At 45.6% G+C, this 24,510-nt stretch overlaps 1 long non-coding RNA gene across 2 annotated transcripts in view; it reads right to left on the reverse strand.

Annotated features, from left to right (window-relative positions):
- LOC125424762 overlaps nt 1–24,510 on the reverse strand; it is a 294,553-nt gene that overhangs the window by 269,655 nt on the left and 388 nt on the right. The window lies entirely within an intron of this gene.

A 24,510-nucleotide genomic window follows, 5' to 3' on the forward strand; every position in this document is an offset into this window, starting at 1 on the left:
CCTGTTGACTCCTCATGCCGCTCACATTGCTTGTTCCTCTTTCCAGAACTTTCCTGACCTCCATTTCGAGAACTGACCACAGCTTGCCTCCAAACTATATTTTTCCTTCAGCTGATGATAATGTTTTGGGCCAACAGGATTGCTGAAAAAGGCCCAGTACTGCACAGATCCAAATCCTCCTCCTGTATTCAAGAGGTCATTACAGGTATGCAAGACTTCTCTGGTGTGTAACAGTGGGGCCTCTATGATGAGGGACTTCCTGTTTTGCTACCAATTGCTTGACTACTGTTGCTAGGGAAGCTTACATCTGGAGCTTCCCTAAAAGCTTGCAGACAGAACCTTCTGGTGTACTGAAATGTTCAAAGCCCACCCCAGGTCTGAGGTTATCATTCTGTTTATTAACCTAAAAACTGGGGGCGGGGGCAGTCACAAACATTTTAATCCTCTGTGAAAAACATCACCTCTTCTGGACATTTTTCAAAGGGGTTCAAAAGTGATTTATTTATTTCATTTATACACTGCCTTTCTCCTCAGTGGGGACACAAAGTGACATCAACAGGTTATGGAAATAAATGCAGTCATAAATATTCTTATCCTCATGTTACGAAATGGTTGCAGTCATCAATTCAGAACAGGCTTGCATCTTTAGGAAAACACTAAAAGGCAAACTAATCTTTTAAAACTTGACACATTAAATATTTTAAACTACTGTTATTTACCAGGCTGCCAAAATGTATGCGTATAGCAGCAGCAACTCATTTGTATATTTTCAGCACTTGCCTTTAAGGGATTTTGCACTTTTGATTTTTAAATGTCAAATCCATTTGAGAAGCTGAACGCTAACCTTAATCCTACATATTGTGAAAAATATGTCACTTCAATGTTAGGTGCTTCTACTGAATTAATTGCATCACTGCATTGTAAACTCCCTTGACAACAGAATAAGTTAAACATGAAATTTTTAAAAATTGTTCTTTGTAACATAAAGAAGGGCTGGAAAACTCCTAGGTGTTTATTTATGGACATACCTAAGACAATGAAATTTGATTCTGAGACATAGTATTAGAATTTCTTCTAGCTTTCCAAAATAGTGAAGTGGTATTTTACAATACAATTAAGACAGACAATTGTAGAGGATACACAGTTCTATATATTTAATAAGATAACTATCAGTTGGGTAACTAAGAGTCATAGATATTCTAGTGGATACAGTCATCTGTAAAAGGTGTTCCTGTTACAAATGAAATCAGGCTGATGTTTAGCTTAGCCAGCATAGTATGATTACCCCAACAAGAAGTGGTTCACTCCCCTACACCTATTAACTTCATCTGGTCAGCTCAGTGACACTGTAAAACCTGACTGGCTATGTAGTGCTAACAGGGCCAGTGCGAGGGGGACCTGTGCTCGGGGTATGCATGCGCCCCGCACCCCTGCCATGCCCCTCCCCGCCACACCCCACACCAGTAAGCCCCCAGTGCGTCGCGCCCCCTCCTGCCTCCTTGGCACTATGCCACTGAGTGCTAAGACATCACTGCATTCCCTTCATGATTCCTGATTGGCTAAGAGTACTCAGGATAAGAAGACAGCTGGGGTTGGGTGGAGAACTATAGCATCAATACCGCAGCAGATGGGGAAAATAGCTGTTGCAAACTGTGGGGCAGAATGAAGAAAATGTATGGTGAAAGAGGTGGTGGTGGGGTACTTCATGCAACCTTTTATTCTGAAACTGTTTTAGGCTCAAGTTTTCAAATTCCAAAACCAAACACTAATATTTCCAGCAACACAAAGGGGGATCATGAAGCTCTGATTCTGGTGCGGTAACAACAGTTTCTTTCACATTCTCCTTAACAATTGTAATTGACTTGCTACCAAAAATTCAATTGGTTCACTGGAAGCCTCTGTGATTAAATATTTACAGAAAGGCGCTATCAGGATTACTCACCACTTGCGCCACTTCTGTTTACATGAGTCAGGAAGGCTGACTGCAAAGCTCTTAAATTAGAGTGAGTCTCTTTAATTTTTTTTTCACTTGTCCTCGGAAGACCTTTTGGTAACTGTTTTGTGGTTCTGATCAGAAATGGCAGCTGTTCTTTGGCCTGTGTGTTTACAGACATACCAGAAGCTGATTGTGTGTGTGTGTGTGTGTGTGTGTGTGTGTGTGTGTGTGTGTGTGTGTGTGCGTGTGTGCGTGCGTGTGCGCATGCATTTTAATGTGACTGTGTTTTGGACTTAAAATATATGTCTTCCTCACGCAAGGAAAAACCAGGACATCACCAATCACGTCAGCAGTAGTATGCCACTAGCACCATCTACTGTTGACAAATGTAACCGCGATACTACTATGGAGCAACCCCATTTCTACCATCCTATTTTCTGCCCCCATGCATTTCACGGATTTAATCAAACTTATTTCAGACACCAGATCTTGCATTTTTTGTTGTTGCAGTGTTTGCATTTTATATGTATGCCTGCCTTACCCATAAGTGGAGGAACTTCATTAAAATATTCCCAAACTGAGTCTCTTTTACAGCCTGCAGCCATTATAGATTTTCTCCTCCTGGAAGAGACTTATATGATAAACCTCAGGCTGTATAAACAAAGATCCCAAGACTTGTGGAATATTTTATAAAATAAAAATTTTATTTTTACTTTCATATTTACTGCTTGCCTCTCTCACTTTGCTCCCAGTGCAGAGCTATTCCACTCCAAACAATCTTCTATTCACTGATCATCTTGAAACTTAGCACTAGAGATACAAGTGGTTGATGCTGTGAACAAGTATTTACAAAGCAAGAATGAGATTAAGGTCTTTTTTTCAACTCTGTATTTTTATTTTATACCATTTTTGCTTTGAATAGGAGGTATGTTATCTATACAGATGCAAATTCACTGTTTTGAGAACTGCAAAACCAAGCATCTGTGATATCTTCTAAATAGAAAAATAATCTTACAGAAACCTCTGGAAGAGAATGACACTGTAAATGGGCTAATGGAATTCATCAACCAAAAAATTTAACATTGCATGATTATACAGACTCAAGCTATATAATTAAAAATTAATCTTTATTTCATGATGAATAACTTTTGGACTATTTTGTATCTTAAATTGAAAATGATTTCAATGACAGATTTTTTTAAAAAATCTGATAAAAATTTTTAAAAACCAATTATATATATATGATTTTTAATTTTAAAAAACAACATTGATTTTTAACTACCCTGATCCTGGCTTCCTTCTTTGCAGCACTCCTCCACCTCCTACTAGGTTATAAGCAGAAATCTCTATTCCAACTCATATCTGAGGGAGGGAGCTTTGAATCTCAAACAGTCTTGTTGGTCTCTCACAGCCCAATCCAGGGGTGGGGCGGTGGTGGTGGTGGAGATCACTACTCACATGTAATGTGGGGTTGTACTGGCATAAGGAACATCCCCCACTGGTCGGTAGGACAAAGATACCAGCATCCAAGAGCCCCACAGCTCTGCAACAGCAAAACCCAGAAGTGGGTGCCACTAAGAAGATGCCGGGGGGGGGGGGGGGGGGGCAATCCTGGAGGCATTCCATCCAGGCTTTCATGACAGGGATGCAGTGGCCAGAGCCTTGAACTTACACCCCTCAAAAGGGTAACGCAACTCCATTAAACATATGGATGCCTTTCAGGGGGCCATGAGGGGTTTTTTTTGTTTCTGCTGCCTCCTTGCATCACCTAAAAGCCCTCTGAAGGTGGTGCGGCCACTGGAGACTTGTAGATTGGGCTGTAAGAAGCTAGTAATCTCTAATTCCTAGTTTATCAAGAATACACTTCATAGATCATGGGAGAAAAAAACCTGATTAAGAGGTACAAACTTACCTGTTAACATTTTGAAGCTGGTGGAAAGAATGTTATTGTACCTTGCAATATTTCACAGAAGAGAAATTTCACAGAACCCTAAAAGAGTGTTTGAGCTTTTTTTGTACTATGGGTATATATGTGTGAATATTGTTAATGCAGCAAGGTAGACTGGAGGCTTGAAAGGTGTTCAACAGACCCTCCGCTCAGATACTTGTCAAAGTTGTATATATATAGCTCCTTGCAGGTGTTAAATGATACATGCATAGGTTAGGGGTGGGACATATATCCACAATCCTGCTTGCCATCTTATGCATATTCGTTCATCCCAAATATAATATCTGAAGAAAGCAACACTTCCCAGACACAGGTGTGTATGGCCAAACACCTTTTCAGGTCGTACAAAAACATGCAATACCAGAGGCAAAGGAGAGGGAGAGTTTAATACACACAACAACAGGCGCGAATTCCTCCTTCAGAGCCAACTACAGTTCTCAAGGGTGAGGAGGTGATTCTCCAATCTTAAGTAACAGAACTTCGAAGATAACTCATTTTAAAACTGAATGTGCATTCTAGTCAATACAGTTCTTATTACAGTTGTGCATAATGGAAGAAGAATGATGGAAGCTGTTTTGGGTCCCCACTGAGAAGAAAGGTATGGTATAAATGAAGTAAATAAAAAACAAGTAAATATCAAAACTGGAGTTCTTACTTCCTATTCTGAACAAGAAATCTCTATGGTTCCTTTTTTGTTTTTAGCTGCCTTAGCTTTCTCCAGCAGATGGCGCTGATGTAGAAAAGACAAATATATTGCCATGAATCTGTTATTGCAAATAGAAAATTGAAAGTATGACACATATTGTAAGGAATTCCATAGAAGCAGAAATAAAAGGCTCTTTGGTGACAGGCGGTTTATTCAGTATGTTAGAAAGCTCGAGTACCTGCATTAGCAGGAATGACACTTCCCGCCAGAGAAACTTTTAGAGGTTATAACTCTATTCACCCCATCCCCCTTCCTGCTTCCCATGGGAACGGAGTCCTCATCTCCCGCGCAAAGATAAAGTCTCCGCCGATGAAGTTGGCCCATCGCCCGGGCTGTGGAATGCACTCAAAGGTTGCTTTACGCATCAACACCATTGAAACCTTTACACTCTGCCTCCCTTAAAGAAGACCCCTCCCCCCCAGGTTTATCGCGGAAAGAGAAGTAGCGGTGGAAAAAACAGAAATAAGAATTAGAGGCGTCAATATGTGCAGAGTCGGCCGTGATTGCTGCAGGAGAATATCCCACCCAAGAAACCAAATATTGCCAGCGTTTGCGTTTAAAGCGAGAGACCAGGATAGCGTCAATTTACATTAGTGCTTGTGGCCATCAATAATGATGGGGTGGGGCCTCTCGGTAGTGGAGTGCCAGGCAATGGAAGCAGAATATCCATGAGCAAGCTGGAATGGAAGGCCAAGATGAATATTCCACTAAGAGAGTTAAAGGCGAAATCCGTGGGGCAGTGACATGGTGACCATTAATCACTTTAGTAATCTGAAAAGGTCCCACACGAATCTTTTACCCAAGTTTGGAAAATTTATGCACGTCTAGAGATTTTTGGTAGACAAGGCCACCCAAAAGCCCATGAAGGAAATCCGAGCGGTGTTTATCCGCTTGCAACGCAGGGGAGTCCTTAGCCTGTTGTAAGGCCCGGTCTGGACCGATTTCCACACAAGCTAGGGATGAAATAAAATTCATTGAAACTCTGGAGGGTCCAAAGCTGTAGCGAATGGTAGCCTTGGCAACGGCGAGGAAGAGGCGACCAGACACAATTTCAAAGGGGGTTTTCTTTGTACTGCTATGAACCCGCGCATTGTTATAGGCGTGCTCCGCCAAGCGGAATAAGCTCGCACCTGGTGTCTTGGTGGTAGTTGGTGTATTTCGCGTTAAATGCTGCTCTAGGGTTCTGTTAAGTTCTCTCTCCGTCTCACCGTCACTTTGAGCGTGGTAGGAGGCGGCGACTGCCGGTGACTAACAACCTAGCGCCTTCCAGAACTTTGAAATGAATTGGGGGGCGCTGATTCGAGGAGACCACTATAACGGGGGCGGAATGTAGGCGGTAAGCTTATGTTGAATGAACAGCCGTGCTAACTTAGGAGGCCGGAGGGGATGGAAGCACATGGAATAAAATGGGCTTGTTTAGAAAATAAGTCCACCACCACCCACAAAGCCGCGTGTTGCCATGACTTTGGGGCAAATCTGTAATAAAATCCATAGGAGATGACTTCCCAAGGGAAGGAGGCCACCGGGAGAGGTTTCAACAGCAGCCATGGGGCTTTCCCGGAGATGGTTTTGGCTTCTGCACAAACCGAGCAGCCCTTAATATATATGCCTCAATGTCCTTAGCATTGCGCGCCACCAGAACTTATTGGCCAAAGTAGAAGAGTTGCCGAAAAGCCAAAATGGCCAGCCGAGCGGGCATCGTGGCAGACTTCAAGAACCACCTGCTTACGGAGGGGGGGAGGCGCATGCCAACATTCCCCCCTCCATGCGACTCGAACCGCCAAGCGCGGTTGGCAGTCACTTTCTTCCGCTGGAGGCTCGTTGCAGCCCCGCCTCCTCGAGTTCCGCGCAGGAAAGGAGCGACGAGACTAGGAATGGGCGGTGGAGGAGGAGTGGGCGTTTGAGATCGGGTGACAACCAGCCCCAACTGGGAGGGGGAGAGAACGATGCGTGGAATGTCACAAGTAAGGCAGCTCCACCCCCCCTCCCCGGGTAAGCGCGAGCCCAGCGTCAACCAGTTTATTGGTTTTCCCGAGGAAAAAATGGACTGTAAAAGAGAAACGAGAAAATCATTACCGCCCAACGGAGTTGTTTTGCGGATATCTTGAGGGGAGTGGAAAGAGGCTGCCAGGTTTTTGTGATCCGACCAAACCTGAAAGGGGTGTTTGGCCCCCCCCTCCAGCCAGTGGTAGAGTGGAGAGTGCTACTTTGGTAGCCGCAGTCTCTTTATCCCCTACAGTCCAGTTGAGTTCAGCACCAGAGAATTTCTTGGACAAATAAGCTACCGCGGAACCCAGCCTACCATCTTTATTTTTCTGCAACTGGGGCTGCCCCAAATTAGCTTTGTAAGAGGCATCCACGTGAACCACAAGCGGGGAGATCTGGGTGAGGGTGCTTTAGGATGGGATTAGGTGGTAAAAGCGGACTTTAAGAGTTGAAAGGCTGTTTGACATTCTTCAGACTCCGGAAAGGGGGGCCCCGGGCTTGGCGGACAGTGGATCTTTACCTTTAGTGCGTAAGAGGTCCTTGAGAGGGAGAGTCAGTTCAGCGAATTGGGGTATAAAGTCCGCGATAGAAATTAGCAAAACCAAAGAAAAGATTGGAGTTCTTTGCGGTTGGTGGGGGCAGGCCATTGGAGGACTGCATCAATTTTAGCAGGATCCATTTCAAAGCCCTCGGGCGAGATCCGGCATTAACCCAAATAGTCAATGGAGGTCTGAGTGAAAACAGCATTTGGAGAGTTTGGCAAAGAGAGAGTTGTCGAGCAAAGCGTTTCAATACCTCCCGAACCAATGTTTCAACTCTTCTATGGTTTGTGAGTAAAATTAAAGGCGTCATCTAGAGGTATACCACAACTCCCTTGTACAATAAATCATGGAGAACTTAGTTGATAAAGAATTGCAAAGCCCCGGGGGCTACACTTAACCCGAATGGCATTATCAAATTAATTCAAGAGCTGTCCAAACTTTGTAATTTAAAAGCGCTGATCAAAGTGTTCATAGCCTTCAACAGGAATTCTGACCCTGTAGTAAGAAACTCTCAAGTCCAATTTAGTAAAAATGCGTCCTTTGCCGAGTGCATCTAACGTGTCCTTTATCAAAGACAAAGAAAGTTTATTGGACAGGGAGACAGCATTGAGACCTCGATAATCTGTGCAAAGCCGTAAAGAACCATCTTTCTCTTTTACAAACAAAGCGGGGAGCAGCGTGTGTGTGTTTGGTAGCCCGCCGTGCCGAACCCATGAGCGAGGTTCTTGTCAAAGAAGGCACGAAGTTCCTTTATATAAGTGGGACTCATCGCGGTGAATTCTACCTTTTGGGCAGTTAAGCCCCTGGTTGTATAGCGATTTTGCAGTCAGTGTCTCTATGGGGTGGCAGCTGATCGCATTCTTGCTCCTGAAAAACTCTGGCTTCTGAATCATGATACATAGATGGGATGCCAATAGAATCGGGGAGCAATCGCTGAAGAAACCAGGGAGGGGGGTGTGTCAGGAGAAGTTGGGTTTTCCCCCCAATTCATGTATTCTGCGAAAGGATTCAGTGAATTCTAAGATCGTTCTTCTTTCCAAATGAACTTTGGTTCATGTAACAATAACCATGGCATGCCCCAAAACTATGGAGTGTTTGGCCACTGGCGCCAAAATAAAACTAATTTTCTCCCAATGGTGGAGAGCAGCGGGAGGAGAGCAGGCTGTGTTTTGAACTAGGTCCTTACCGTTCCCGAGGGGGCTACCCCGTCCATTTGGGTGAATGGTATGGAAACTTAGCCAGGGGAATTTGGTCCAGACCCACAAGCTCCTCTGCCACCTGGGGCCACATTAAGCAATGGGAGCAGCCGGAGTCCACAAGGGCCGAGGCTATAATGCGAGTGTGTTTAGCGGGGTTGGCCAGAAGCGCTTGGACAGTAATGGGAGCGCTGCCTTCACTCACCCGGCCGGGAGTCGGACCCATGTCCATGGGGGTTGAAGAAAGGCAAACGGCTGCGTCCCCCTCCTCTAGGTCGCCTTCGATGACCGCCTTGGATGAGCCCGTCGGGGGCGGCCCCGATTTCGCGTGGTGGCTTGGCAGATGGGGTCTTGCGCGTGGCTGGAAGCCCGGTTGGTTTTTGTTTCGCCGGACGGTTGGCGGCTAGATGACCTGGTCCTCCGCGGAGTACAGACACAATCCCAGTCGGCGACGGCGCTCAGAAGTGGACTTCGGTAGAGGCGGCTGAGCTTTTGTCTTAGTGGGGCGCGGTGGCGGAAGGCGCCGGCGTGGGCGACGCACTCCGACGCGAGCGTATTCCAATGAGACGCCACACAGGATCCCAAGTGGATCCAATCAGCAATAGATGCGAGGAACCCGAATTAAAACACACCGTTTCCATGCAGCTTACCCGTCAACAGCATCCGAGAAGTATTACGCGTTTCATGCGTTCAGAGCCCACTCCAGGAGGGAGTCGAGGCAACGCCCGCCACCGAAGTCACGGGCAAATTCTGCAAGCGGTCGGTTGCCCTGCTGGATAGTTTTGATGGTCGCGGATAGCCTCATTTTTATTTCGGATCGCGGAAGGCGGCGCTCTTAAGGCTTGGAGGAATCGCGGGCACCGTGCGGGGAGTCTTCATCTTATGAAATCAAAAGGAGTCACAAACCAGTCGGCTGCTGCCCCATCCAGGACTGAGCCAATGTCCACGTATTTTTCCCAGCTCAGACCCGGTATAAATCATCATAGTCCTCCATGTGGGCATCAAGTTGCAAAATGAAGTAGGGAAGTTTGGAAGCGGTCCCATCAAAGCGGGCAGGTATTAGGGGCCTATGGTAACCCCTTTCCACGACTCTTAGCGACGGCAGTTACCGCAGTTGCACTGGAAACAGGTTAGGCGGGCAGCGGTTGCACAGGGGGGGCCGGAATCGGGGGTGGAATCAATGCCGGTGCCGCTGGCGCTTGGGTGGCAGGACCCAGCAACGTTATCCTCTGGCGCCGGCGGTATTAGTAACAGCATAGACTCCGACTTGGGGCTTCCTGGTCTGCTGCCTCCTCGGTTCCCTCTCCAATGCAGCCAGCTCCCTCTCGCTAGCGGGTCAATGCATCCTGAATTAGCATATGCAGAGCTGCTTTTTCTCGTTCCAATTTAGCCAGTTGATCCCGTTTAATAGCTGCAGTGAGCTCACTTTAGGTGCACAAGGCCTGGGCAGCTTTCGCGTTGCCGCTGTAAATCCAGTCTGGAGTGTTCCAGGACCTTATCATGGACTGACAGATTCTGCGCATATTGCCGTTGGAAGCATCTTTGGCACGGTCCAACTTTCGAGTTGGACTTCTGCTGCGTTGCTGGTCCCGGTCCCTCTGCAGGTTTTAGCGCTCTTGCTGCAAGCACAACGCCCGTTCCTCCTCCCATAGCTGAAGATTCACGGTTCCATGCTGCTTGGGCATCGCGCAGTCGCCCCACTTCCTCATCCCAGTCCTCTCTCGATGGGAGAGGAAACAGATCCGGTTGGGAATGCAGGCTTTCTTCGGACTCTTCGTCGTCTGGAAGCGAGACATCAGAGACACCGTAGCCACCGGTGGCTCCCCGGGGCAACACCCTCAGGAATAGCGATTCGCTACAGCCGGGATCAGGGGAGTCCGGTTGGAAGGCGATGCGGATACCCCTCCCAATCCCAGGTTTAGTCCGAGTATCGCTTCGGGCGGGCCCCAGTGCAATGCCGCGGTGGTTCTTTAAGAACATCCGCAAAATCTGAGTCCAGGAATCGTTCAATGGACTCCTGGGTTGCCGCATGAAAGGTGGGCAGGCCCGGCTCCTCCATGACGGGTTGCATCACAGGGTTTGTAATCCACACGCAGCGGGTAGAGATCCGATCCACGAAGCTTCGATCCATAGACATGGCGCCCCAAGCGACTCATGTAAGTCCCCATGAGTGGAGTAGTCACGTCCCTCGTTCCATATGAGTAAAGGAAGACTTCGTGCTGTCACGAGGACGGAAAAGAGTCACCAGCGAGACCCGTTCTCCCGCCGGTTCCTCTAGATCCAGAAGGGAAAGGTCGGAGCCCTCTTTGGGGGCTACCGCACCTTCCGCAGCAACATTCAACCTCTCCATGCCGAGACACCAGAGGTCCACTGCACTAGGAATATAGATGAATTAGGATTCCTGCCACAATGTAAGGAATTCCATAGAAGCAGAAATAAAAGGCTCTTTGGTGAAAAAGACCGTTTATTCAGACATCTTAGAAAGCTCAAGTACACGCAGTGGCAGGAATGACACTTCCCGCCAGAAGCACAGGTTATAACTCTATTCACCCCATCCCCCTTCCTGCTTCCCATGGGAACGGAGTCCTCATCTCCCGCGCAAAGATAAAGTCTCCGCCGATGAAGTTGGCCCATCGCCCGGGCTGTGGAATGCACTCAAGGTTACTTTACCATCAACACCATTGAAACCTTTACACATATGATGTGGCAGTTTATACCATATCTCAACAGCACAGTGTAATGTTTTAAAATGTGGTGTGCATTTTTGAGAGGTAAGTTGTAAAAGAAAAGGGTTGAAAGGGGGATGAGAGAGTGAGGTGATTGGTTGACACTGGAGAGTGACTATGGTGAGTCTATGCTGAACTAGGAGACAGTGTGTGTATATAACTGGGGAGAGAGACAGCAGTCTATGTTGGAGACTCACATGGAGTCAATCTGAACTAACTGAGTCAGAGGAGGAGAGGAAAAAATAAACATTATTTTGCACCTATTATATTTATTTGTAAAGAAATAAGAGAGTGGACATCGCACACCAAATGTTGCCAATCTTACAGCACAGTTAATAACCCATATTTCAGGAAGGAAATCTGAAATGTCCAGATTCAGGTATGAACTGTGATGGCTCACAATCCTTGCCTTCAAATTAAAACTAGCAGTTGGTCACAAAAGCCCTTGCTGGGAGAAAAAGTTCCAGCCCCTGTGGTGCATGCACTAATAACATCTACGGCATATTAGATTACTGCAATGCACATCAAGTGGACTGCCCTTGAAAACTGTCTGGAAGCTATACTTAGTACAGAATTCTGCTGCTAGACGGTTGGAGTGGGCTATAGGGACCATATCACTTAAGTCTTTTTCCATTTATATTGGCTCTCAATTCACTTCCATACCCAACTCAACGTGCCAGTACTGACCTTTAAAGTCCTATATGGCTAGTAGCTAGTATACCTTAAGAACATAAGAACATAAGAACAAGCCAGCTGGATCAGACCAGAGTCCATCTAGTCCAGCTCTCTGCTACTCGCAGTGGCCCACCAGGTGCCTTTGGGAGTTCACATGTAGGATGTGAAAGCAATGGCCTTCTGCGGCTGTTGCTCCCGAGCACCTGGACTGTTAAGGCATTTGCAATCTCAGATCAAAGAGGCTCAAGATTGGTAGCCATGAAATTCGGCTTCTCCTCCATAAAATCTGTCCAAGCCCCTTTTAAAGCTATCCAGGTTAGTGGCCATCACCACCTCCTGTGGCAGCATATTCCAAACACCAATCACACGTTGCGTGAAGAAGTGTTTCCTTTTATTAGTTCTAATTCTTCCCCCCAGCATTTTCAATGAATGCCCCCTGGTTCTAGTATTGTGAGAAAGAGAGAAAAATTTCTCTCTGTCAACATTTTCTACCCCATGCATAATTTTATAGACTTCAATCATATCCCCCCTCAGACGTCTCCTCTCCAGAGCTAAAGAGTCCCAAGCGCTGCAGCCTTTCCTCATGAGGAAGGTGCTCCAGTCCCTCAATCATCCTCGTTGCCCTTCTCGGCACTTTTTCTATCTCTTCCAATATCCTTTTTTTGAGATGTGGTGACCAGAACTGGACACAGTACTCCAAGTGTGGTGGCACCACAGCTTTATATAAGGAGCATGACAATCTTTGCAGTTTTATTATCAATTCCTTTCCTGATTGTATCCCCAGCATAGAGGTTTGCCTTTTTCACAAGCTGCCATACATTGAGTTGACATTCCCATGGAACTATCAATTAAGACGCCCAAATCCCTTTCCTGGTCTGTGACTGATAGCGCACCCAGCCCTGTAAGCGTGTATGTGAAGTTTGGATTTTTTTTGCCCCTATAATTGCATCACTTTTGCATTTTGCTGATTGAACTGCATTTTGCCATTTCTTAGGCCACTCACCTGAATTTATCAAGGTCAGCTTGGAGCTCCTCACAATCGCTGTGGTTCTCACCACCCTACATAATTTGGTATCATCCTGCAGAGCTTAGCCACCTGCTACCCACCCCTACTTCCAGGTCATTTATGAATAGGTTAAAGAGCACTGGTCCCAAAGCGGATCCTTAGGGACACCACTCCCCACATCTCTCCATTGTGAGAACTTCCCATTTAAACCCACTCTTTGCTTCCTGTTTCTCAACCAGTTTTTAATCCATAGGAGGACTTCCCCTCTTATTCCTTCATTGCTGAGTTTTCTCAATAGTCTCTGGTGAGGAACTTTGTCAAAAGCCTTTTGGAAATCCAAGTAGACAATGTCCACTGGTTCCCCCTTATCCACATGCCCTATTTACATCCTCAAAGAACTCTCTAGTAAGTTTGTAAAGACAGGATTTTGCCTCTGCAAAAGCCAGTAACGACTCTTTCTCAGCAGGTTTTGCTTTTGTACATGTTTTATAATTTTATCTTTAATGACAGATTCTACTAATTTACCAGGAACAGATGTCAAACTGACTGGCCTGTAATTTCCCGGGTCCCCCCTAGATCCTTTCTTAAAGATTGGTGTGACATTGGCCATCTTCCAGTCTTCAGGGATGGAGCCTGATTTCAAGGATAAGTTGCATATTAAAGTGAGAACATCAGCAATTTCATGCTTGGGCTCTTTAAGAACTCTTGGGTGAATGCAATCTGGGCCAGGGGATTTGGTAGCATTTAGTTTATCAATGGCTGCCAGGAACTTCTTCCTTGTCTACCACTATCTTAGTTAGTTCCTCGGATTAAGCCTCCTAAGAAGCTTGGTTCAGGTGCAGGAATTTTCCACTCACCTCCTCTTGGGTGAAGACAGATGCAAAGAGATTCATTCAGCTTTTCTTAATCTCCCTGTCATCTTTTAGCACGCCCTTTGTTCACTTTGTCATCCCCTAGCGGGCCTACCGCTTCCCTTGCTGGCTTCCTGCTTTTGATGTACTTGAAGAACTGTTTGTTGCTGGTTTTGATGTTCACAGCCATGTGTTCCTCATAATCCTTTTTTGCCTCCCTTACAGCTAACTTGCTTCTCTTTTGCCACCATGTTGTGTTCTCTCTGGTATTCTTTATCAGTTAAGTTGGACTTCCATTTTCTAAAAGACATCTTTTTTTCCCTAATAATTTCCTCCAACGTCCCTTATTGTCATGAGGTGGCTTTCTTTTAGGACTAGGCGCTGCCTTTCCTAACCTGTGGAACACATTCCAGTTGAGCTTTTAAGACTGTGTTTTTAAATAACCTCCAAGCATCTTGGACATTTTTTATTCTGTGATTTTCCCTTTCACCTTCCTGTACACTATCCCCCTCATCTTTGAGAAATTTCCCTTTCTGAAAGTGAATGTAACTACATTAGTAGTTGTCACTTGATCGCATGCAGAGATACTGAATCTGACAGCATTGTGAGTCGCTGTTCCCTATCGGCTCAACAACGCTGACTTCCCCGCACCAGGTCCTGGGTCCCACATAGAATTAGATCTAGGATCACATCTCCCCTGGATTTGGTTCTACAACCATCTGCTCTAAGCCACAGTCATTTAGCATATCCAGGGAATGTTCTCTCCTTACTATGACCTGAACATGCATTTTTTTTCAGTTTATATGGGGATAGTTAAAATTAGCCCATTACCCGCGACATTTTTGCTTTTGTTGGCCTCTCTAATTTCTTTTTCCATCTCAGAATCCTCTTGTGCGCTTTGGTCAGGGGGACGATAATATATTCCTAATGTTAAGCTATGCTTCACCCCTGGTATTGATATCCACAGTGCTTCTGTAGAGGAATCAGCTCCCCCTGCATTGTCTATTTTATGTGACACTATGCTCTCTTTGATGTAAAGAAGACCCACCCCACCCCCAATACGTCCTGCCCTATCCTTCCTGTAGAGCCTGTAACCTGGGATAACAGCATCCCACTGGTTCTCCTCATTCCACCATGTCTCTGTGATGCCCACTATATCAATGTCCTCCTTCAAAACTCTGTACTCCAGCTCCCCCATTTTAGGTCGAATGCTTCTACTATTAGCATAGGGACACTTGTATATTCTGTCTCTGTCCCTAACCTGGGATTTATGTGTTTTGCCCTCTAGCCTTTTGTAGACACTATCACTTATCATATTGCTATGTTCCTCGCTTGTATGTGGTTGATTTAGAAAAACCTCTCTCTCTGTCTGCATCCCCATGGACTCTGTATTCCGAACCGAAGTCACCTCAGCTCCTGTCGGCTTTCCCCCAGGAATCAGTTTAAAAGCTGTTGTGCCACCTTTTTTAATGTTGACCGGCAGCAGCTTCCTGGTTCCTCTTTGAGTTTAAGATACAAGCCCATCCCTTTTGTACAGGCCAGCCTTATCCCAAAAGGTTCCCCAGTTCCTGACAAATCTGAAACCCTCTGCCTTGCACCACCTTCTCATCCACGCGTGAGACCCGCAATCTCGGCTTGCCCTGGCTAAGCCCTGCGGCGTGGAACAGGTAGCATTTCAGAGAATGCCACCTTGGGGGTCCTGGATTTTAACCTTTTTCCTAGCAGCCTAAATTTAGCTTCCAAGAACCTCCACGGCTACATTTCCCAATGTCATTGGGTACCAATGTGGACCACAACTGCTGACTCCACCCCAGCGCGATCTAACAGCCTATCTAGGCGTGGCGTGACATCCATAACCGCCGCACCAGGCGAGCCAAGTCACCATCGCGGTCATCACGCCTGTGTCACAAACCCAACTTCCTCTATATTCCTGATGATCGAATCACCCTTTCTGAGAGCCCCCCACCTCCCCGAGGGGTATCCTCAGTGCGAGAGGATAGCTGATCACCAGTTAAGGAAGGGATCCCCATCTAAGGGAGCATCTTCCCCCACCTCAGACAGCACCCTCTGTCACCCAGACTCTCATTCTCCATGACATCTGAAGAGATGTCACCTTGGGAGAGTGGGACCCGGCTGCTAAGGTCCCTGAAAGCCTTGTTTGTTGCCCTCTCTCTGCCTCTCTCAGCTTCTCCGGGTCTGCCACCTTGGCTTCAAGAGAACGGACACATTTCCTGAGTGCCAGGAGATCATTGCAGCGAGGGCACACCCACGACTTTTATCCTAGTGGCAGATAGTCATACATCGACACTCAGTGCAAAAACACTGGCAAGCCCCCATCCCCCTGCTGGCTTCCACCTTCATATCTACTTTGTTTTAGATATTTAGATATTAAACTTTTAGTCAGTGCCCCTTGGAGCTATCTGTACCTACTATCCCTCAAGAAATGTCCTTATTAATTAAGTACTTTATTTATTTTTAAAAAGAAAAAAGAAAGAAATTGCAGCGTGCGGCTAAGTAGCGCCGCTAATTCCAGAGATTGAACTAAAGACTGAATGACTCACCTCAGGAGCCCCACATTTAGCTTAGCCAGGACAAGACCTCTGTTAACCCTGTTAAGCCCCACCTCCAGCAGCATAAGGAGAAAAAGAGATAACCCCTGCAAACCCCTGTTAAAAATACACTGTTTTAAAAGATGTGGCTTTGAGAAAAGCCCTCCAAAATGAACACCAGAGTCACTCTGTTCTTCCTGGCCCAGATGCCTTGTCCACTGCTGCTCCTTTCTGCTGGTTCCAGAGACTGAACTAAAGACTGAATGACTCACCTCAGGAGCCCCACCTTTAGCAGCCCAGGACAAAGAGGAACCTCTGTTAACCCCTGTTAAGCCCCACCTCCAGCAGTCTCAGCTCCTAGTAGCCTTAAGGAGAAAAAGAGATAACCCCTGCAAACCCCTGTTAAAAATACACTGTTTTAAAAGATGTGGCTTTGAGAAAAGCCCTCCAAAATGAACACCAGAGTCACTCTGTTCTTCCTGGCCCAGATGCCTTGTCCACTGCTGCTCCTTTCTGCTGGTTCCAGAGACTGTCTTCTTCCATATGAACCTGTTATCAAAGACTGTCTTCTTCCATATGAACCTGTTATCAAGTCCTGTCACACGGGGCTCGAAGTCTCCCAGCTAACCAGGTTGAGGAGAATAACTCCCTAATAAGAACAATTTGAAGGGCGTTTGGATTTTGGAGTTCCTTGAGTGAACAGCTAACTGACTTTACTGCGCTGAACTTAACTTCTCTGAGTAGTTCAGTCAGAGTGTGTGAGAATTTCACTTGTTCTACTGTGTGACAGTATGTGCTGTGGAAAAGCCTTATTATAGCCAGACTGGTAGAGCTGGTAGAGGTTTATCAGAAAGGCCAAGCTGAAGAGTCTTTCCACATGGGGCCATTATAAATAAACCAGAGAGGGGAACAGATCCTCTAGAGAGAGAGGAAGAATTCCTGGGACCAGTATATCTGGTGTATTGGAGATGTTGCTTTATTTTACCTCCTGAAAGAGAGTTTAGTTATAAAATTTCTAACTGAGGGAAGGCTGAGTGAGGGTACTGATGAGGTGAATAGCTTGTGTTAGAACCTGGGTGTACAATTCATTAGCCAGCACCATCTAAAGCAACTGTACCATCTAAGCAATATCTAAAGACCATCGGAGCTGAACTGAAACTTAGGCCCCTTCCGCACACGCAAAATAATGCGTTTTCAAACCACTTTCACAACTGTTTGCAAGTGGATTTTGCTATTCCGCACAGCTTCAAGGAGCACTGAAACCAGTTTGAAAGTGCATTATTCTGCATGTGCGGAAGGAGCCTTAATAAGCCTGAGCCTGAAAACCAGAAACTAAGCCAAAACTCTTGTGTAAATACATTTCTCTTGCCTTATCTTTTCTTTCCAGCCTATTCCCATCTCCTTTGTTAAATAAATATTTGATTCTGTTTTAAGTTTGAAATCTGCCTCAGTATTATTTTGTGCACCTTATTAAAGGGTTTGCAAAAAAAAAAAAAGGAAAAACAATGGGCTCCTTCATCTTCTGGGGATAGTAACAGGGCTGAGGGAAAGTGCTTTATTCCACCATATGCTACCATATCTGAAGCTGCTCAGACCCTGGGGGGAAAGGCGGGAAATCTGACAAACCTAGTCAGAGCGTGGTTATCCTGCCTCAGTGAGTTAAGAAGGTGAGGGGGTCCGTCGCAATCACTTTTAAAAACCTAAACATTTCACTGCAGGCATATGTAATATCCCAAGGACTGCTCCTCTCTGGCAACAGAGGAAACCATTTACAGAAGAAACAGCTGTAGGAAGAGAAGGGGGAGATTAATCTGCCAGCCACCTTTGCCTTGAACTCCCCCCCTTCAGCTGCTCCCTGCCAAAGTGCCCCACACTTGTTAAGAAATTTTGGCATAAAACTGACTGGGAAAATTGTGAGTACCCACCTTTCTTCGCGTCCTTACAAAATAACCATCATCTTTGGGGCACAATACAAGAGGAAAAATACCCCTTTGGCTAGCATTTGATGCAGCTGCAGCACCTTCTTCCATGGCTATAAGTCACAATGACGAAATGGAACTTCCTTTGGAGGGCTGTAGCCTTTGTGCCTTCCTTGCAGAGTTACTGTGAGCCACAATAGGTGGACTAGATGGTCCTTTCATTTGATCCAGCAAAGCCTCTTTGCAGACTTTCAGCATTTACTTTTGGTCTTCAGTCCGTTGATAGTAACCAGTTCGCATCTCTTCCATTCAATTCAACAAGCGGTCAAAGTGCCTGACTATGGCTGGATCATATCTCAAATTGTTCCCCAAAGGAAACAAAAATATAACTTCAGAAACTACAATGCTAGGCTGAGGTGCACTGAAGATGCATGGGGTTTCCCCACTACCTATCTTGGGTCACAAGGAAGGAACTGGGAAAAGCCCCGTGTGTACAGATGTCCACACACAGCTACACAAACTGCTTTTTTAAAAAAAGTACTAGATGGACAAATTGACTCATAAGGACAATAATGAGGAACTTGGCAAAGTCAAGTTCTTCCATGTGTCACCTGGTATCCTTCTCACGTGCCAAGACAGAATCAAGGGCATAATTAAAGTAGCTGTTTTATCTGTCCCATTTTTATCCTGTACTTCCCTGAGGGAGCTAAAGATGGCATCCATGGTTTTTCCCTCCTCTGCTTTATCCTCACAACCACCCTTTGAGGCAGTGTTAGACTAAAGAGTAATAGGTGTGAGGTCACCCAGCAAGATCCTGAGCTCAGTACAGACTGCGAGTCAAACTCCCAAATTCCTGTCTGTTAATCCATCCATTACCTTGCACTGACACATATTAAGCCATTTCATTATACTAATCATTTGTCAGTGGCATACTGATAGAAAATGGAGCCCAGGGCAAGAACTAAGTTTTCCGCCTCCCCCCCCCGCCCCATATTGGGCAGGTCGCCTATCTTTCTGTGGTAGCACTGACCTTGTGGCGGAGGAGGCGCAGGGCTGGAGGGGTCGACAAAGTCCTCTGCTCAGCCCTCGGACGCTGCGACCAGGGAGGGTGGCAGGGCGCCCTGGCTTTGGGAACTTTCCCCGAAGACACTTCCCACTGTCTATGCTCTGACCATGAGCGGCGGGGACTTCCTGGGTCTGGCCCCTTCAAAACAAAGGCGGCGGAGAGGGTGGGGGTTTGGGAAATGTCTGCCGGGGCCAGATGGGCACCTTCGAGATAGCCATGCGTTCTGTCGCTGTGTCCCGGCCAAGAGGTCTCTGCTGCTTGCCTTCAGGGAGGGGAGTGTGGGAGCAAAGGCATGGTAATCCCCCCCCCCGCCCTGGCAGCAAAGCAGCTTCGGGGCGGAGGAGACCCTCAAGAGCAGAGGCCAGGGAACTATGGGGTGTACGGGCCCTCTCCGCTGAGCAGAAGGAGCCCGAGGTGACCCAGCAAGGGACGTGCCTCCTCCGGTCTTCCCAAGGGCCTCCTGTCTGCAGAGGGGCGGGTCCTTCCTTCCTGGAGAGCGCCGACCATGCAGGACCCAAGGGGAAGGAGGAGGGGTGTGAGGGAGATTTTCCGTCACTCCCCACGTGACTAAATGGGTGATGCCTGGGGACATTTGCCCCCTGTCATTTGTGCCCCCCATGTGACTAAATAGGTGCTGCCTGGGGACATTTCCCCTGTCATTTGTGTATCAGCTTACAAAGCATGAATCCTATCTACTTTCAAAGCAGTCATCCACCCTTCATCATGATTTAATTAGAACTGATTGTATTTCCATAAGAAAAAAATCTTGGAAAATCCAACAAAAACAGTATTAGATGACCACATGAAGGACCAGTTTATCAGTATGTGTGTTACATGCCATCAAGTTGTTTCCAACTCATAGCAACCCTATGAATTAATGATGTTCAAAACTTCCTATCGTTAACAGCCCTGCTCAAGTCTGCGAACTGAGGACCCACCTTGATTGAGGCCATCTATCTCATGTTGGGTCTCCTCTTTTTCTGCTGCCTTCAACTTTTCTTAGCATTCTTGTCTTTTCCAGCGAGTCGTGTCTTCTCATAATGTGACCAAAGTATGATAGCTTCAGTTTAGTTGGTTCAGCTTCAATCTAGGGAGAATGTTCCACCAATGGTACTCTCAGAGCCAGAGATGTTTGCTGCCATGCTTTGGGAAGATTCATCTGTGTCAGGGGGATTGTATCTAGGTGACTGAAATGCATTCCTGACTCAATTTAATTGCTATTATAGGATATATGTAACCAGCCTGCTATGTTACCACTGCCATTCTGGGACATTCTTTCCTTGATCTTTACTTTATGGCTTCACACACTGAGTAGATAACTAGCCTTTCCCCTCACACTTTGGTCTCATGAGAACTGGGATTGTTTCTGGCATCTCGTGGGGGCAGGATGCCAGGTGGCTCTCTATCTGTCGCCAACCTTGGGGTACCTCAGCCCCAAACTAACTATTTCTCACATTTCTTGGGAAAATGGGAGGGGGGACTAACATTGGAATGAAGGGGATAACAAAAGCCAGGTTCGACAGAACTCTATCAATAAACGCTGCTGATCAACAATACAGAGTCCATTTATTGCTTCTAGTTATTGCTGATTTCTGCAGACCAAGATGCTTCTAAATGCACAACACTCAGTCAGATCATTTTTTCTAGTCATTTGGCAACACTAAATGAGCCATTCAGCCCCAAGTCACAACAACAACCACAACAACAAAACCAACAGGTAGCTGGTATGGCCTGAGTTGCTCACACTAGTCCTACTTAGTAAAAAGGCCTGACGAGGGCACTCTACTACACACTGAAATGAGGAAGAATGCCAGAGGAAGGAAACAGGGTTTTTGAGTAGACACCCTTGCGAGGAGAGAGGAAGAGACCAAGTCTTGCTATCTTTGCTCATTTTGCCTTATATGGTTGTCAATTACCTTCTTTTAATCAGGTGAGCTTGAAACTTTTGTCATCACATAATTGCAGGCTTTTAGCTGATCCTGAAGGTCACTTGAAGGCCAAGCCTCTTCTGGAGTATCTACAGAAAATGGAGCCCAGGGCCAGGATTGATTACAAAAAGGCATTTGGATCACGAAATGCTTGGAAACTTTTGGTGTCAGCAAAAACATATGTATATTCACTGAAAAAGCAATGAGACAGTGGAGACCTGAACTGACAGTCGGAAATGAAAACTATGGAACAGTCAACATCAAGTGAGGAATTTTCCAAGGTGATTCACTACTGCCCTTACTGTTTATCATCATCATGATCCCACTAACAGTGATTTTAAAATAAACAAAGATGGGATATCAAATGGCAAAGACTTAGAAAAAATCTCACATTTGCTGTACATGGATGATTTGAAGCTCTACAGGAATCAGACACAGAAATGCAGTCACTAGTGAACACAGTCCAAATATTCAGCAGAGACATTTCGATGGAGTTTGGGCTGGAAAAGTGTGCCACTATGGTGATAAAAAGGGGCAAGATCACTGAGAGTGACGCTATAGAAATGACTAATGACCGACTAACCAAGTGCAACCAAAAAGAAGCCTGGGAATTTGAAAGCTGATAACATCAAGCACGGGCAAGTGAAGACTGTGGTCAGCAGAGAATACACCCAGAGGGTCAGGAAAATTTTGAAATCCAAATTAAATGGTGGGAATACCATCAAGGTCATCAACACCAGGGCCAAACTCGAATCATAAACTGGACACAGGCTGATTTGGATGCATTGAATAGGAAAACTTGGAAGCTTGTGACAATTCCGTGTATGATTCCGTGTATTATTATTAATTATTGGTCTCTGGGTGGCATACAAGGATTAAAATATAATAATACAATACATATGATAAATAATATTATTAAAACCTAATTATATCTAAAATACAATCACTAGATGGCAGATAAATAATAAATCCTACGTAGCCTGTGCTATATATCTCCCTACCCTGCCAGTCGGTGCACTCTGTCCAAGGCTAGGGGAGAGCAAAAGAGGGGGTTGGTTGTTTATAGCTGGGAGGCCAGAAAGATGGAAAGATGGACAGGGGGTGGTCTCAACCAAATGCCCAGTGAGTAAACCATTAATATTTTCCATAAAATAGCAGACCCTTAAATGTAGCAATTATTGATTTAATCCAGTTCAGTTTGCACAGATTTTCCAGTTCGTATGTTACTCTTTACTATTTTCCATGAAACTTTATATCAGTCTCCCTATCTTGTTCCACTGCCCCATTGACTCATGCTGACAGTGGGAAGCCAGTGTGGTACAGTGGCAGAAATGAAGGTTTCCATTGTGGGGAAACTCCAAGGTTCATCTCCCTGTTCAGCAAGAAGGGGTTGCAAAAAGCCTCCTGCCTCTCAATCTAAGGCACCCCACAGAATTTTTATGAAGATGACATGCTGCTCTGTGCTTCCTAGAGGAAGGGCAGGTCACTTGCATAGTCATGAAACTAGAATCTGAACACTCCAAGTTGCCCTACACTGAATCGGCTCATTGCTCTGTCTTTTCTGACTGGCAGGAACTGGGGCAAAGGTCTTCACAGCCCTACTACCCAAGTTACGGCCTTTCCCATCCATTCAGACAATGATCCCAAATGCACTGTGAAATAAAAACATATTCTTATTTATCTGCTTCATTTACTGCCCACATTTCTTGCTGAGACTCAACAAAGACTTCAACCTTTGGGTGTCTACTCTCTTCTACAAAGTCTGCCTTGCTTTTTTTCATTTCCAGAGAAGTTAAAGTCTTGAAAACATTATATTCCTCTATACAGCCCAGACAATTTTTAAAAAGCCAGTTATTAGAAAAACAAAACTGGGCTTTGTATTGTCGAAGGCTTTCATGGCCAGATTCAACTGAACACAGTATGTAACTTCTCTCTGTGATACACGTCTAAAGATGCCAGCCACAGATGCAGGCAAAACGTTAGGAACAAGATCTACCAGACCACAGTCACACAGCCCGGAAAACCCACAACAACCAAAACTGGGCTTTGTTTTTACCAGAAGTTGAAGCTCTTGGTGTGCAAAAGAGCAGGGGGGTTGCTTCTTGACTTGGTTTCACTCTAGCCATGACAGCTCTTGCAAAACTTCCACTGGTATTCTAAACAGAGTTACACCATTCTCAACCCGCTGACTTTAATGGATGTGTAACTTTGTTTAGGATGGCATTGTTAGTGTGTTTTTGTTGCCATCAGCACTGACAAGTTCTGTTCCAGCTCAGCCTTTCTGTCTCCAAATCTAGAAAAATATTCAAAACTCCAAACCAGCCAACCTCTTGGTTTTATTTGTCCATGCTCAACTTTTCTCAGTAAGACAAAAAAAAAAAGATCATTTGAGAAATATTAATTAAAGCCTTTTTTGTGTATGTTGCTTGCTGAGCCTTTAACACATATTGCCATCATTTTTTGTTCAAGCATAAGAACCATGAAAGCTGGAAATGCAATCTATATTTGAAGTTAACCCCTTCTGTCCTGCAGCAGCAGCAGCAGCAGATTGAGAAATAGAACTTAGGCTCAGACTATGCAAATAAGAGCAAGCGGGATTCTCAGTGGCTGGGGTCACTGTGGGCAGGAAGCAAGCGTAACTTTCTCTGCTTCCTCAGCACTGCCCCTTTTACTTTCTCCTATGCAGATAAATATTTGCCATTTGCTCTTACTGGGAAAATAAACACTGGATTTGTTCACACCCCACTGCAATCAGGACCAAACCTACACTATTCTACCGAAGGCACTGGATGCCCTGGCCCTCACACACACGTGTACTGGACAGCTAGCTAAAAGGTCTTGATTTATAACAAGTCCTCCCCACATACACCAGCTGTTATTGTGACATTTGAGATGCCGCCCCATGAAACATTGTATATTTCACCTGCTATTCTCTCCAATACATTTCCCCCTTTGGTTAAGGGGGGCTTGCATGTCAGAATGTCAGAAATGGCTAGCACCACTAAAATTAAACTATGTAATCCATAATAGTTTTCTCACATGTCAAGGATCAAGCCTTCTCCAGTTCAGAACCTCAGACTGTAGCTTGCGGTTATCACACCTCCAGCTCTCAAGCCCAAGGAAGACATTCATGGGTTAAATTATCATTACAGGCTGCGTAGCTCAGTGCAAAACTGCCTTTCTGTAGGTAGGTTTCCAAAGCCTTACATAGCAATGACTTAGCAACAGAATCCCAGCTGAACAGAATATTTGTTCTATGAAGTGTAGACCTGCATAGACACGATAGTTTACAAAGCCAGGCCTCATCCTTGAAGCATACAAGGTTAAAAAGTGCACCTGAATTAGTGTACAGTGCATTTTTTTCATAGCCATGTTTACTACCTAGAGCACCTCATGTCTGGGCTTCCTAACCAGAGGGACCATGTCCAGAGATACCAGACCCAGCACCTATTTTTCCATTTAGGAACACAGGGCAT

This window comes from Sphaerodactylus townsendi, linkage group LG01 (assembly GCF_021028975.2).
Source record: "Sphaerodactylus townsendi isolate TG3544 linkage group LG01, MPM_Stown_v2.3, whole genome shotgun sequence".
Classification (NCBI taxonomy): Eukaryota; Metazoa; Chordata; class Lepidosauria; order Squamata; family Sphaerodactylidae; genus Sphaerodactylus; species Sphaerodactylus townsendi.